Below are 12741 nucleotides of genomic sequence, written 5' to 3'. Positions count from 1 at the left end.
AGATTGCCACGGAAGAGCCTGTTGTCCGTATACAATCACATTGTAGTGACGTATACAGAAATTATATAATGTAAACAACTACCTGAGAAACAGCAAATACAGCATATAAATTAATTATAGGCCATTACTTTTGTATCGTTTATTGCATTTATGGAGGGAGTGATGTATGCTGGGTAATGTCACAGCTAGCCACTGGGTGACTTTATTCGCCCGCTTCAAATGTTATCAGTCCATACAATGGGCGTTATTAGCAGAAATCAGTCCCATAGATATGTGCCATCTCCACCTGCTAGATTGTTCAGAAGGTTGTTATCATCCATCCAGATGGAGGATCACTAACAGGAGCGTGGAAAGACTCCAGAATCCACTCTGGCTGGAATCCGGTGGATACAGCAGTGTTTACAGGTAAGGCCATTTAAAAGGACAGCATTTATAGAATGACTATTAAAAGTCAGCGAGTGTCAATAATGTTAATGTGGTTATGTTAGTAATACACCGAGTGCTAATATAACAGCTTTAAGATGCATTTGTAGATATTATTACGCGTTTTACCGTCTTTATGGTGCTAGCTTAAAGTTACGGTGTAAACGTTAGCTTATATTGTAGTAAAGTTGTTACTGTTTAAATGATGTTAGGACAGAAAAATTAGCTTCTGTCATGACTAATGAAGTTACTAGTCAATAAAGTTTCCAGTAAAGTGATTAATCGCAGCCACAGATTGACAGTAAATATCTCGATTAGCTTCAATGCATCTGTAATAAATATGTGCAAGTTTCAGTGCTTCGTTTAAAATGTATGATACTTATACTGACCCAGGGTCAGTGTAAAATACAGTCCTAGCTGTGTGAACAAAGTCTGGCTCCTTTAATCCTGCATGACAAGCCTCAGGTTATTATTACTCTTTCCTGCTGACACACCTGTCACACCTGAGAATCAGCTAGAAACTTACAGAGACGTGGACATCATGCAAAGACTGCCAGACTCTGTAATACTGACTCAGGTTAACACTAAACTTTAAACAGTACCTCTGTGTCTCTGTGTGTGCTGAACATCTAGAATCAGCATTTCAGTCAGGCTGCATTGAGTGTGGGACTTTTCTCTGTTAAAAACAGGTTGAAGATGGCTCAGAAACATTTGAAGATTAAAATTTAGCATTATGGCTGCTGGTGGTTTGTAAAGCCTCTACTCAGCTGTAATTTTGTTACTAATTTATGTTTGTTGTTGTTTAACACAGATTTCAGAAGAGCAAAGATGAGCACTGTTGGTTAATCCTTAATAGTTTATCTGGATTGGAAATCAAAAAAATCCAGATTCTTCTTCCACAGAAGTTTCATTTGTCAGTGTGGGACTGCTGAGTCACCTGAAGAACTCATTCATTCTCCACACGATGTTCATTTACAGAAATGTTTCACAGGAACTGATTCCTCCCAAAGGGTGAACTAGTGTGTTTCCATAGATTACCTCTGTATGAATGTACTTCTTAAATGAAGGCAAGTGTTTGTCTTGTTTTGTTCCTCAGGTACAGTACGTGATATTAAGGGCAGGCGGTCAACACTGGGGGAAGAAAAGAAGCAGAAGTCCTTCCAAGAGGGAACTGCAGTGAGGATACAGCCTGGTCACTGAGGTCAGAGGTCAGAATCTGAAACAGCTCAGGTTTATATTCTAGGGGTTATAAAAAAACAGTCGAAATGTATTTATAAAGAAACCTTTAAATAATATTTTACATAATAGTCATAATTATGATTATTATTAGAAATTATTATTATTATTAGATTATTATATTATTAGAAATATCAAACATTTAAGTGGATTTTCTGTTACACGTATCATGTTAGCCCTGTTATAAACTGGCAGCCTCTCCTGTCTTTGTCCTGTATCAGTTTGGATAGGCTTCATCCTCCCACGACCCTGTATTGGATACATTGTATTCCAATTATGTAATCTGATCATTTACAAATTCAAGGTATCTAATCAAAATGTAAGTAATAATGATAACAATGGGAAACCAGAAATAAGTGTGACATAAATGTAAGTGTGTTAGCTGACATAGAGGACCTTTGTCTTTTGACCTTTGTTGTCAAGTTTGCAGGTATATCAGCACGAGACATTCTTACATAGAAGAGAGTGTTAAAGTCTCTAACTCAGTGAAGCAGTATTGATCCAGTCTGCTTGGATAAATATAGTAAGCTGATGTATGTGCATTTATTGACACATTTTCTTAAGTGCTTATCCAGTTCAGGTTCACAGTGGAGCTGCAGCTGGATATGTTCAATAAATAAACCTTACAAAAGTTAACAATAAACCTGCATCTCTGTACTTTGTTGTCCACAGGATGAGAAAATCAAACTGGAAGACTGTGGAACATGTTAATAAATGTTTATGCCTGTGTCTTTCACAGGAGGCGCTGAAAGGTTTCCCTAATAGTTCCTGGTGAATCAAAGCAGAACCATAAAGGACTGCATGATGGCCTTACCCCTGAGCAGTCATCCTGTTAAAGGAGGAACCAGTTAGAAGCTGTTTTCAAAGTAGCTGAGCAGATTTCATCTCAAGTAAGCGATTAACTGTTTGTTCGTTTGTTCTGCCACTTAAAGGACATTTAAAGACGCCTTTTGAGTGTCCAGTTGAATTAATTCTACTGGCTCTCATGGTCATTTGTGATTATGGGCATATTTTTCATGTTCATCCAGCTATTTAGTAAATTCTATCTATTTAGAATTATCTGTCAGCTATAAAATATAATATAAATATAAAAATATCTAAATATCTCCTGCCCTTTATATTTTAATGATGTAAGACCAGACGTCTGTTATCGTATTACATAAGCATTCCTGACATACCAATGAGATGCTGTACAGTACAATCCTACTGACACAGCAGAGGGATAACAATGGCTATTCAACATCGTTACATGACACATTCGAGCTGCATGATGCAGACAAAGTGACTAAATATATCTTTTTTGTGGTTTATTGTCTTCAAACCAGCAGACAAAGCCGATGGCAGAAGATGTCGGAGAAGAACTTCAGGCTGTGTACTGAAAAGGTTTTTTTTTTTCTTATTATCAAAAGACATTTGGAGTTACGGCTTCTACAACTGGTTGTGCTGAAGTAAAGCTTACAGTTTAAGAAATCACAGTGTTGATATTCAGCACAAGAGAAAAGCTCACTTGTTTGAGTTTATTTACAATCATAGTTTTTATAAATTCTGACTGTAAACAGCTTTTACAGCTTTGATATTTTTTGACACTCGATATCAGGTGATGGGATTTAATTGAAAGGTTTCTGTGTCCCAATGAGCCATTTACACTGACCAGTGTTTCACTTTAACTGTAACACATTCATTATTTAGATCTAACATTTCTAAGAGAAATAACTGAATGTAAAAAATGGCAGCCCTCAGGCCAAGTTTAATTGATAGAGATAAATGCATGCATTATGAAATTTATGTATCCCAGATAATTGTTATTCATCTAGTCATGGCAGAACCACCCCTTCCTCCCAAGTTAACTGCAACCCAAAATAACTAGTGGGGCTATTTACACTCTCGCAACCAGTGTGGGGTAGAAAGAGCAACCAAAAACCTATCAGCCTGCACAGCCACAGATATGCTAGAAGCTATAAGAGTTAGAAGCTCTGCTTATGGAGAAACCATTGGAGAAACTTTCTAAGCCTAACAGGGGACAGGTACTCCTGCCCAAATAACATGATATAACCGCACATACAGCCCAGCCATAAAGTGAACCAAGTCATTTAGTTAAAGACAGCACCGCACCAGATGCATGTAACCAGCCTGCTCCAACCTGACGTTTCTTCCTCCTGAATTAAATGAATGAATGGATGAAAGTTAAATGACTACAAACCTAAAGCCACTAGTTCCCACACTGGAGTTCCCCGACACTGTGTTAACTGTATTTAGCTTGTATCAACAGTTGTAACAGGCTAAGCTACCTGAGACACTGCATTGAATTATTGTTTCTATCCTAATGATTTCAGCTGACTGGTTTCAGCTCAGATGTTCTGGTTTTTCCTTTCAGTAGATCAAAGCAGCTTGTGCTCTTTCTGCTTCCATTTTGATGGCAAGAAGAAGAAGAAGAAGAATGCTTCAGTGAAGTGGCGTTCATGGTCTCAGTGAACAGTCATGCTCACACACTGGTTTTAAAAGCAACATGTCTGTTCACCACAACAATCGAGATGTGTAATATTAGTGCATGGTATGGTTCGTTTTCTACTTTGACCACTTAGACCAAAAATGTGTTGTTTTCAGATTCTGTCTTTTAAATCTATAAAGCACCTGTTCATTTTTTATTAAAATTAGTTTAACATAAATGTTAGTGTTTCCTGTTTGATCTTTTAATGCTTACACTACACTGTACACGTCTACATAAGAGACATTTCTGTTACCTATTTATGAGACTGGGCTGCTTGACCACGATTTGGAAGTGGATGCAAAATCACACGGAGCGTGCTATCGTTTCTTTTTTAATGTGATGGACTGAACACAGGAGGTGTCTGACTAAGCAAAGATTAATCTGATCCCATTTCTACCCGTCTCTACTGTTTCAACTGACATTTGCTCAACTGTAATTGTCAGGATATATATTTATTCCAGCTCTCATAGGGTAAAGGAATGACTCAGACTTGTCAAATGTTCTTTGATTAGATACACAATATGAAGTTCATAATTTTCTTACAAATAAACCTATAATCACAAACATGAACAGCTGTGCTTATTTCTGAGACATGAATGTTTGTAAACAACTTTATTTTTTTAATGTGTTCATATTTAGACAGTTTACATTTGTAGGCTGAAACTGTAATGGCGAACCTGAGGTGATGGTCAACAGAAGGCAAACATATATAAATATAAAACAATATTGAAGTAATGTCTTTACCCTCTGCAGCGTGTGGACGCTGTGCACGCAATCACCTTATTCACTGTAGTAAACGTGCACCGCTAGCTCACGTGACTGACTGTCTCCATGGTTACATCGTATATTATTAGCTATGTAAACAGCTTCCAAAGATACCGCCATAGCTCTCTGCAGCTGTAACACTTTCACGTTTTTGATAGCTATGAATAAAGAATATGTTTTTAAGGTCATGCTAGGCGATTGCTCTGGTGCTCGCTGTGGACTGAGGTGGACCGCGCGTCCGATTCCTGTTATTAGCTGTCCGCCGTAGGAATGCTGCGTTCCATTTAGAAGTAGCGACAGTCTGCTGTTACTCGAACTCAAACCCCGCTTTGTTCTTTAATTATAGGGCTTAATAGCCGTTCATGACACGCAAGCACACACACACATAAAACACTTTGCCTCACCGTGACAATGCAACTTTACTAAAATCTTTAAAGTATATGATATAAGATAGAAAAATGAAGCAACCAGAGATTTAATGGTGAAGACTCTGGGTTCTGTAGTTCACGTTTTACAGTCCTGAATGACTCTCTGCACATCCAAATAATTTATTGAAGAGGAGTTTAGAATGCACTTTACATTTACACTGTTGCTGTTTAATTTTTTACATTGATACCGTGTTATGTCGTGAACAAGGTTTACCTGCTGGGGGTTTGATGGATCAGCTGGACAATACAGTCCAAATACAGACAAACCTAATTCATCATATGCAAGAATCCTAGTTGGATTTTTGTTTTCACTCATATTTTGAACCAAATATTGAAAACAACTCTGACAGACTGGATACCTGGTCAGGGTGTACATTACCTTTCACTCAAGCATCCCAGGACAGAGCTCTGCTCCACCATGAGCCTGGGTGGATACGTGGTTATAATATAAAATGACTGATACTGAATGTGAATATTTCATGAAAATCGAATTATAATACGAATTCCTAGGTGTTTGTTATATCCAGCAAGAGTAATATTGATTACATATGTCTGAATCCCTAACCCTAACCCTAGCTCAACAGACCACAATGCCCTGGACTGTCAGCATTATTATATGCTGTGAACATAAGTAACTTTGATTACAGTTACTGTTGTAAAAGAAAAGGAATATTGAAAAAAGATCAACATTGTGATATTATTTCTTCCAAACTGACCAGAAACATGCTTGTCAGACTCTCACAGCACAGGATCAGACTCACTGTGCGTGACGGCTCGAGCCAATAATGTTTGTTAGATTGTCAGTTGTTTAGTGCTTCTGTACAGTTAGGGTCACCATCTCTATTTCAGTATAATTAATATGTGGAAAACACTAAAAGTTGTCTTCCAATATTGTAACATAATTAGAAAACTTTGACTTTGTAAGTACATATTGTTACAGTCCTAATGCCAATATGATTCTTCATAACTCCTGCTTTGAAATACTGAGCTTTAAAATTGACCTGATGAAAGATAATTTACAGTGGCAGTCTGTCAGGATAATTCCGGCTATAAGATCACTGTATTAATCTGAATCCTTCTGAAATGTGGTGTGAATGAATGCTGATGCAACTCACTGTGGGAAAGCTGTTAATAAAATGAATCTGTGACACATGCAACACATTCACACAGGAAGAGGACACAAAGGGAGGACACGCAGAGGCTGTGTTAAAGTCAGAAATCCAAATCTTTAGTCAAAAACAGGCGGCGGTTACAAACAGGAAGACAAGCAGTCCATTAAACAGTCTACAGGGTCAAACATACAGTGAATTCAAACAGCAGTAAAAAATAACTGGACAATGAAGAACTTAAAGCAATGTGTGACGCAATAAAAGGAAGCAGCGCAGTATATTTACTGAATTATCATCAATTGCAAAAGAGAAAAACGACGATTTCTAAGGTTTATTTTCTTAAATGCAGTTAGAGTGTGGCTGGTAAAGATGGAAACATACAGAATGTAAACTGTGTGAGTTTGGTGAACTTTGTTAGTAACAAATGAGGTAAAAAAAACCCCAGACAAAACACAGAAAGAGGGTCTCAGTATTCATTAACAATTAGAAAGCATCTAAACATTCTGGTCATGGATTTTTACAGTCTTCGTTCCATTCGCTATGATCATTATAATCATCATGATCAATGGCGAGGTCGTGAAGTGGGCGGGGCTGTCTCTGGTGATGTCACCATGAAGGAACAGTGTCTGGCACGTGTTGCTGAAACATCCCAGTAGTACACTGGTGTAGTTTCCTCTCCAGCTGTTTAGCATTTGACACTTCAACATTAAGGGGAAGAAGAAGAAACAGTGTTAGGTCAGCTGACCACATGGTTTCTACAATAACTGTCAGCAAGTAACCAGGCCGTTACAAATGGATGGCATGTGTTTAGAGTTACTGTAGTTAGGTAACTCTACTTACCAAAATCAGAAGCACACAGATGACAGGTCAGATGCTGAATGTTGCAGGAACAAGCTCATGTGTGGTGGTCATTCAATGCTGCTCCTGCAGGTTAGACAGTCCAAGACTGATATACTGCCCATCTGAGAGTTTGAAAACACACATGCAAAGATTTATTTTTGTGTTACAGTCAAAGTTGGATGTTCGTTTTTGTCCTTTAAAAATGTTTGTGTATTTGAAAGCACTAACATTTAAGGATGACTCGGATCATCTCTCTCTAAGAGTATCTCCTTTAAAGGGGAGACAAGTGTATCCACTGATCCACGTCACTTTACCTGGATGATGACTCCTCTCTCCCTCACTTAGAAACACTCCTAATATAACCAAGCAAATAAATAATATTGAAGATTACTTACATCATTACAAAAACAGCAAAAGCATCTCCTTTTGATTCCATTTCTCCATTCCTGCTAAACATCAGGCAACAAATATCCCAGTAAATCACAGTAAAATGTAAAGCACATATTTTCTCTGCTTTGTCTAACCTCTGCAGAGCCCCTCTGTCAAGAAAAACATATCTGTAAGCATAAAACCAATATACATTTCATAACACTGCACTGGACAAACCTTGGTCAGTTGATTTCCTTTGTGCAGTGCAGATGAGCATCAGTCAGCAAGTCAAGGTGGTGAGATGGACCGGTGCCCTTTGTGACTCTGCTAGTTCTTCTGAGGAAACACCACCGTCTTTCCACACCGTCTCCATCTGTGAGCACAAACTGCCGCTCTGCCAGCATGTAGGAAATCAGATATCACACACACAGGGGTGAAGAAACATTAGAGCTCAACTTTGGATACTTTAGATCTAAACAGATCAAACTAGCTCTTAGGTTCAGCAATCAGTGAACAGACAAACAATGATACCATACTGATTCTGTATGAATACAATATGGTATTTTCAATACAGGTTTCAAATTAATTTATTAAAACTAATAGATATATGTATATATATATTTTTTGATAAATTAGTTTGCTAAATTATAAGAATATATTTTGGTATCACTGTGGGGTTGTATACTGTTGATCTAAAGTGGAATTACCCTGTGGAAACAGCAATTTTCCATTTTAGAGCATTTTGAAATTGTTAAAAGAGTTGGTCGTATATGGGCAATTTGAAAAGGCCTTTATTTTGGAAGGCAACATCAGAATGACTTGATATTGATATGGTATCACTGTGGGGTTGTACACTGTTGATCTAAAGTGGAATTACCCTGTGGAAACAGCAATTTTCCATTTTAGAGCATTTTGAAATCACTGAAAGTTAGGTCAATTATGGACAATTTGAAAAGGCTTTTATTTTTGAAAGCAAAATCAGAATGACTTGATATTGATATGGTATCACTGTGGGGTTGTACACTGTTGATCTAAAGTGGAATTACCCTGTGGAAACAGGAATTTTCCATTTTAGAGCATTTTGAAATTGTTAAAAGAGTTGGTCGTATATGGGCAATTTGAAAAGGCCTTTATTTTGGAAGGCAACATCAGAATGACTTGATATCGATATGGTCTTACTGTGGGGTTGTATCCTGTTGATCTAAAGTGGAATTACACTGTGGAAACAGGAATTTTCCATTTTAGAGCATTTTGAAATTGTTAAAAGAGTTGGCCGTATATGGGCAATTTGAAAAGGCCTTTATTTTGGAAGGCAACATCAGAATGACTTGATATCGATATGGTATCACTGTGGGGTTGTATACTGTTGATCTAAAGTGGAATTACCCTGTGGAAACACGAATTTTCCACTTTAGGGCATTTTGAAATCGTTAAAGGTAGGTCAATTATGGACAATTTGAAAAGGCTTTTATTTTGGAAGGCAAAATCAGAATAACTTGATATTGATATGGTATCACTGTGGGGTTGTACACTGTTGATCTAAAGTGGAATTACCCTATGGAAACAGCAATTTTCCATTTTAGTGCATTTTGAAATCGTTAAAAGAGTCGGTCGTATATGGGCAATTTGAAAAGGCCTTTATTTTGGAAGGCAACATCAGAATGACTTGATATTGATATGGTATTACTGTGGGGTTGTATACTGTTGATCTAAGGAGGAATTACCCTGTGGAAACAGGGATTTTCCATTTTAGAGCATTTTGAAATCGTTAAAGGTAGGTCAATTATGGACAATTTGAAAAGGCTTTTATTTTTGAAAGCAAAATCAGAATAACTTGATATTGATATGGTATCACTGTGGGGTTGTATACTGTTGATCTAAAGTGGAATTACCCTGTGGAAACAGCAATTTTCCATTTTAGAGCATTTTGAAATCATTAAGAGTCGGTCAAATATGGGCAATTTCAAATTGCTGTGGTTGGATAGTGTTGATACAAAATGCAACTACTCTTTGGAAATATGACTTTTGCTTTCAAGAGCATTCTGAAGTCATTGAAAGAGTAGTTCAAAAATGAAAATTCACAGGGCTTTTACTTTGAAATCCAAAATAAGATGGCCTTGATATTGACAGGGCGCTAATAGTGAACAAGCCTAAATTATATGTTATTATGTTCTTAAAATATCTGATAATTCACTCGAAGTTGGCTTTTATTTTGAAATCCGGTTTCCACATCCATTCGCGTAATACTTTGAATAGACGGGGAACAGAAAACAAACTGGAGGCTGGCTTGACTGCAATGCTGGAATTGGAGGCTGGCTTGACACCAGTAAATCTCGACGCGAGGGGGTACCCGGCGCGTCGATAAGTGAAGCAGAGGGAGCCTGACCATGCATCACACATTTGACGAGTTAGGAGTGAGAATGCGTTGAGTAGAGTGAAAAGGAGATGGAAGATATGTGACATGATCAAAGGAAGCATACATCTTTGTTTATTAGAGAGTATGAGTTTTTAAAGACTTTTTTTACTGCACCACGTAATACAGAACTTTTGTGAGTAATATATTTTATAGTGCTCTCAGCGTTATTAGCATTAACGCGTTAAAACAAGCTAATTCGCGTTAACAAGTTAACACAGATTGTATGAGGGTTACTCTGTCTTAATGCGGCTTAAATGTGCCAACGCTGTCATCACAACTAATGCAATTAAAAATGAACCATCTGGAGCACAGACTGACTCAAAATCCGTGAAATGTCTCTATTAATGGATTTCGTACGGTGGCCCTGAGAGGCCAAACGGACTGCAACTTCAGAAAACACCTGCAAAAAGAAAAACGCTGCAAAAAGAAAAACGCTGCAAAAAGAAAAACCCTACACTGCAACTTCAAGAAAAACGCTGCACTGCAACTTCAGAAAACACCTGCAAAAAGAAAAACGCTGCAAAAAGAAAAATGCCTGCAAAAAGAAAAGTGCCTGCAAAAAGAAAAATGCTGCAAAAGCACACAATACACAACGGAAATGTTTCTGGGGAGACAATAACCCGACGGACCAGTTGCACGAACCAAAACATGCTAACAAGTGCGCTGGGACTGGGAGACACTTCAAAGAAGTGGAGGAGAGGCAAATGTGTTGTAATAATATGATTCTAATAATACTACAGATATCTGGAATATACATACATGTTTTGGTAAATACCAAATATAAAGTCTACCTTTTTTTTCAAAGGCCTTGGCACCTTGATCATCATATCTGGTGCTCTAACTGGTTCAGATATGCACTATAAACACTATATATAACTTCCAAAAGACTGTAACTACCCCACAGTTATCATAGCTGGAAATGTGGTTATTGAGTCAGCAGAGCATTTCTAATCTTTGTGCGCTATGCCTCAGCACTAGAAAACCACCCTATGCAACTTTAGATGATCTGTCACTTTGTAGCTGAGTTGCTGTGCTTCCTAAAATCTTCCACTTTGTCATAACACCACTTACGATTGATTATGTAAAATCTAGGAAGGAAGAAATTTGACAAACTGACATGTTGCAAAGGTGGCATCATATTGCTGTACCATGCTCAAATTGAATGAGCTCTTTAGAATGACCCATTCTCCACAAATATCTTTTAAAAACAAACTGGATGGCTAGGTGCTTGATTTTATATACCTTGCAATGGGACTGAAAACATTTGAACTGATGCACCTGTATAGGAATTTCTTTTATTTATGTTTTAATCACATTATTTTATTGTACGATGCCTTGGTTCCACTGAATTTTAACATGTCTCACACTCATACAGTTAGACAGATGGTGGGGGTCTGGTAAGGAAGTGGGGGAAGCAGACAACTCCACAGGAAGAATCTTTTGTCTCTTCAGGGACTCTGGGAGGTAGCAAGGCCGTGTGAACCTTTAGGTGTGAAACAGCTGTGTACTGCCTTTTGTTCCTGAAGCAGGTATTTAACTGAGAGCCTTGCTAGGCTCAAGGTGAGACCGCTCACCGCTTGTGTGCAGACTTTATTCTATTTTGGGGCGATCGTGGCTCAAGAGTTGGGAGTTCGCCTTGTAATTGGAAGGTTGCCAGCTCGAGCCCCGGCTCCGACAGTCTCGGTCGTTGTGTCCTTGGGCAAGACACTTCACCCGTTGCCTACTGGTGGTGGTCAGAGGGCCCGGTGGCGCCAGTATCCAGCAGCCTCGCCTCTGTCAGTGCGCCCCAGGGTGGTTGTGGCTACAATGTAGCTTGCCATCACCTGTGTGTGAATGGGTGGATGACTGGATGTGTAAAGCGCTTTGGGGTCATTAGGGACTAGTAAAGCGCTATACAAATACAGGCCATTTGCCATTTTAGAATCGAGCAGGTACATGTCCGTCACTTTCATTATTGTTTATAACCAGGTGGGGTTTTTTCTTGTGAAATAGCTTAATACCAGTGAACAATCATGAAGTTGAATGGCATCTACCACATTTGTTTCACACCATTTCTAATCCACTCAGATTAACTCCTCACCGTTTAGCATGTTATTTAGGGATAGCTGAAATATAATTAAATTTTCTACAAAGAAACGTGTTATGGGAAACATGGCTACATGTACACTTTAATTAAAACCACTTAAACTACTAGAATGGAAAAAAATTTGACTTATAAAAAAGAATTCTTGTGGGAAAATGATTGAAAACAGCATTTGAGAAACTAATTCTAAACATTAATGACAATATTTTGATAGATAAACAAATACTATTTATTACTATTATTATACTACTACTTGTGGGGATAGGTTAATTGGATAATCCAAATTGCCACTAGGTGTAAATGTGTGAGTGAATGTGAGTGCGAATGGTTGTTGTCCCTGTGTGTTAGCCCTGCGACAGACTGGCGACCTGTCCAGGGCGTACCCCGCCTCTCGCCCTATGACAGCTGGGATAGGCTCCAGCGCCCCCCCGCGACCCTGAAAAGGATAAGCGGAAGCGAATGAATGGATGGAATATTATACTATTATTCTCTATGGCAACAGATACATAAGTGCTGTAAAGCACATGGTCTACGTCAACTACATGCCATTGATCCCACATTCTCAGCCTATTTTTCAGAGTGGC

General features: G+C 38.3%; 1 long non-coding RNA gene across 2 annotated transcripts; it reads left to right on the top strand.

Moving 5' to 3' along the window:
• The first annotated feature begins 1339 nt into the window (after positions 1–1339).
• LOC109197637 (uncharacterized) lies at positions 1340–4692 on the top strand. 2 transcript variants are annotated; one of them, XR_002058740.2, is made up of 5 exons: positions 1340–1434; positions 1520–1624; positions 2399–2549; positions 2985–3042; positions 4034–4692. It is a non-coding gene; the product is annotated as an uncharacterized LOC109197637 (long non-coding RNA). The 2 variants fall into 2 exon arrangements; XR_002058739.2 differs by having other exon boundaries at positions 1520–1631.
• The last annotated feature ends 8049 nt before the right edge of the window (positions 4693–12741 follow it).

This window comes from Oreochromis niloticus, linkage group LG3 (assembly GCF_001858045.2).
Source record: "Oreochromis niloticus isolate F11D_XX linkage group LG3, O_niloticus_UMD_NMBU, whole genome shotgun sequence".
Lineage (NCBI taxonomy): Eukaryota > Metazoa > Chordata > Actinopteri > Cichliformes > Cichlidae > Oreochromis > Oreochromis niloticus.
Note: the sequence above shows the minus strand (reverse complement) of the source record. Positions and strands in the feature narration are given on the sequence as shown.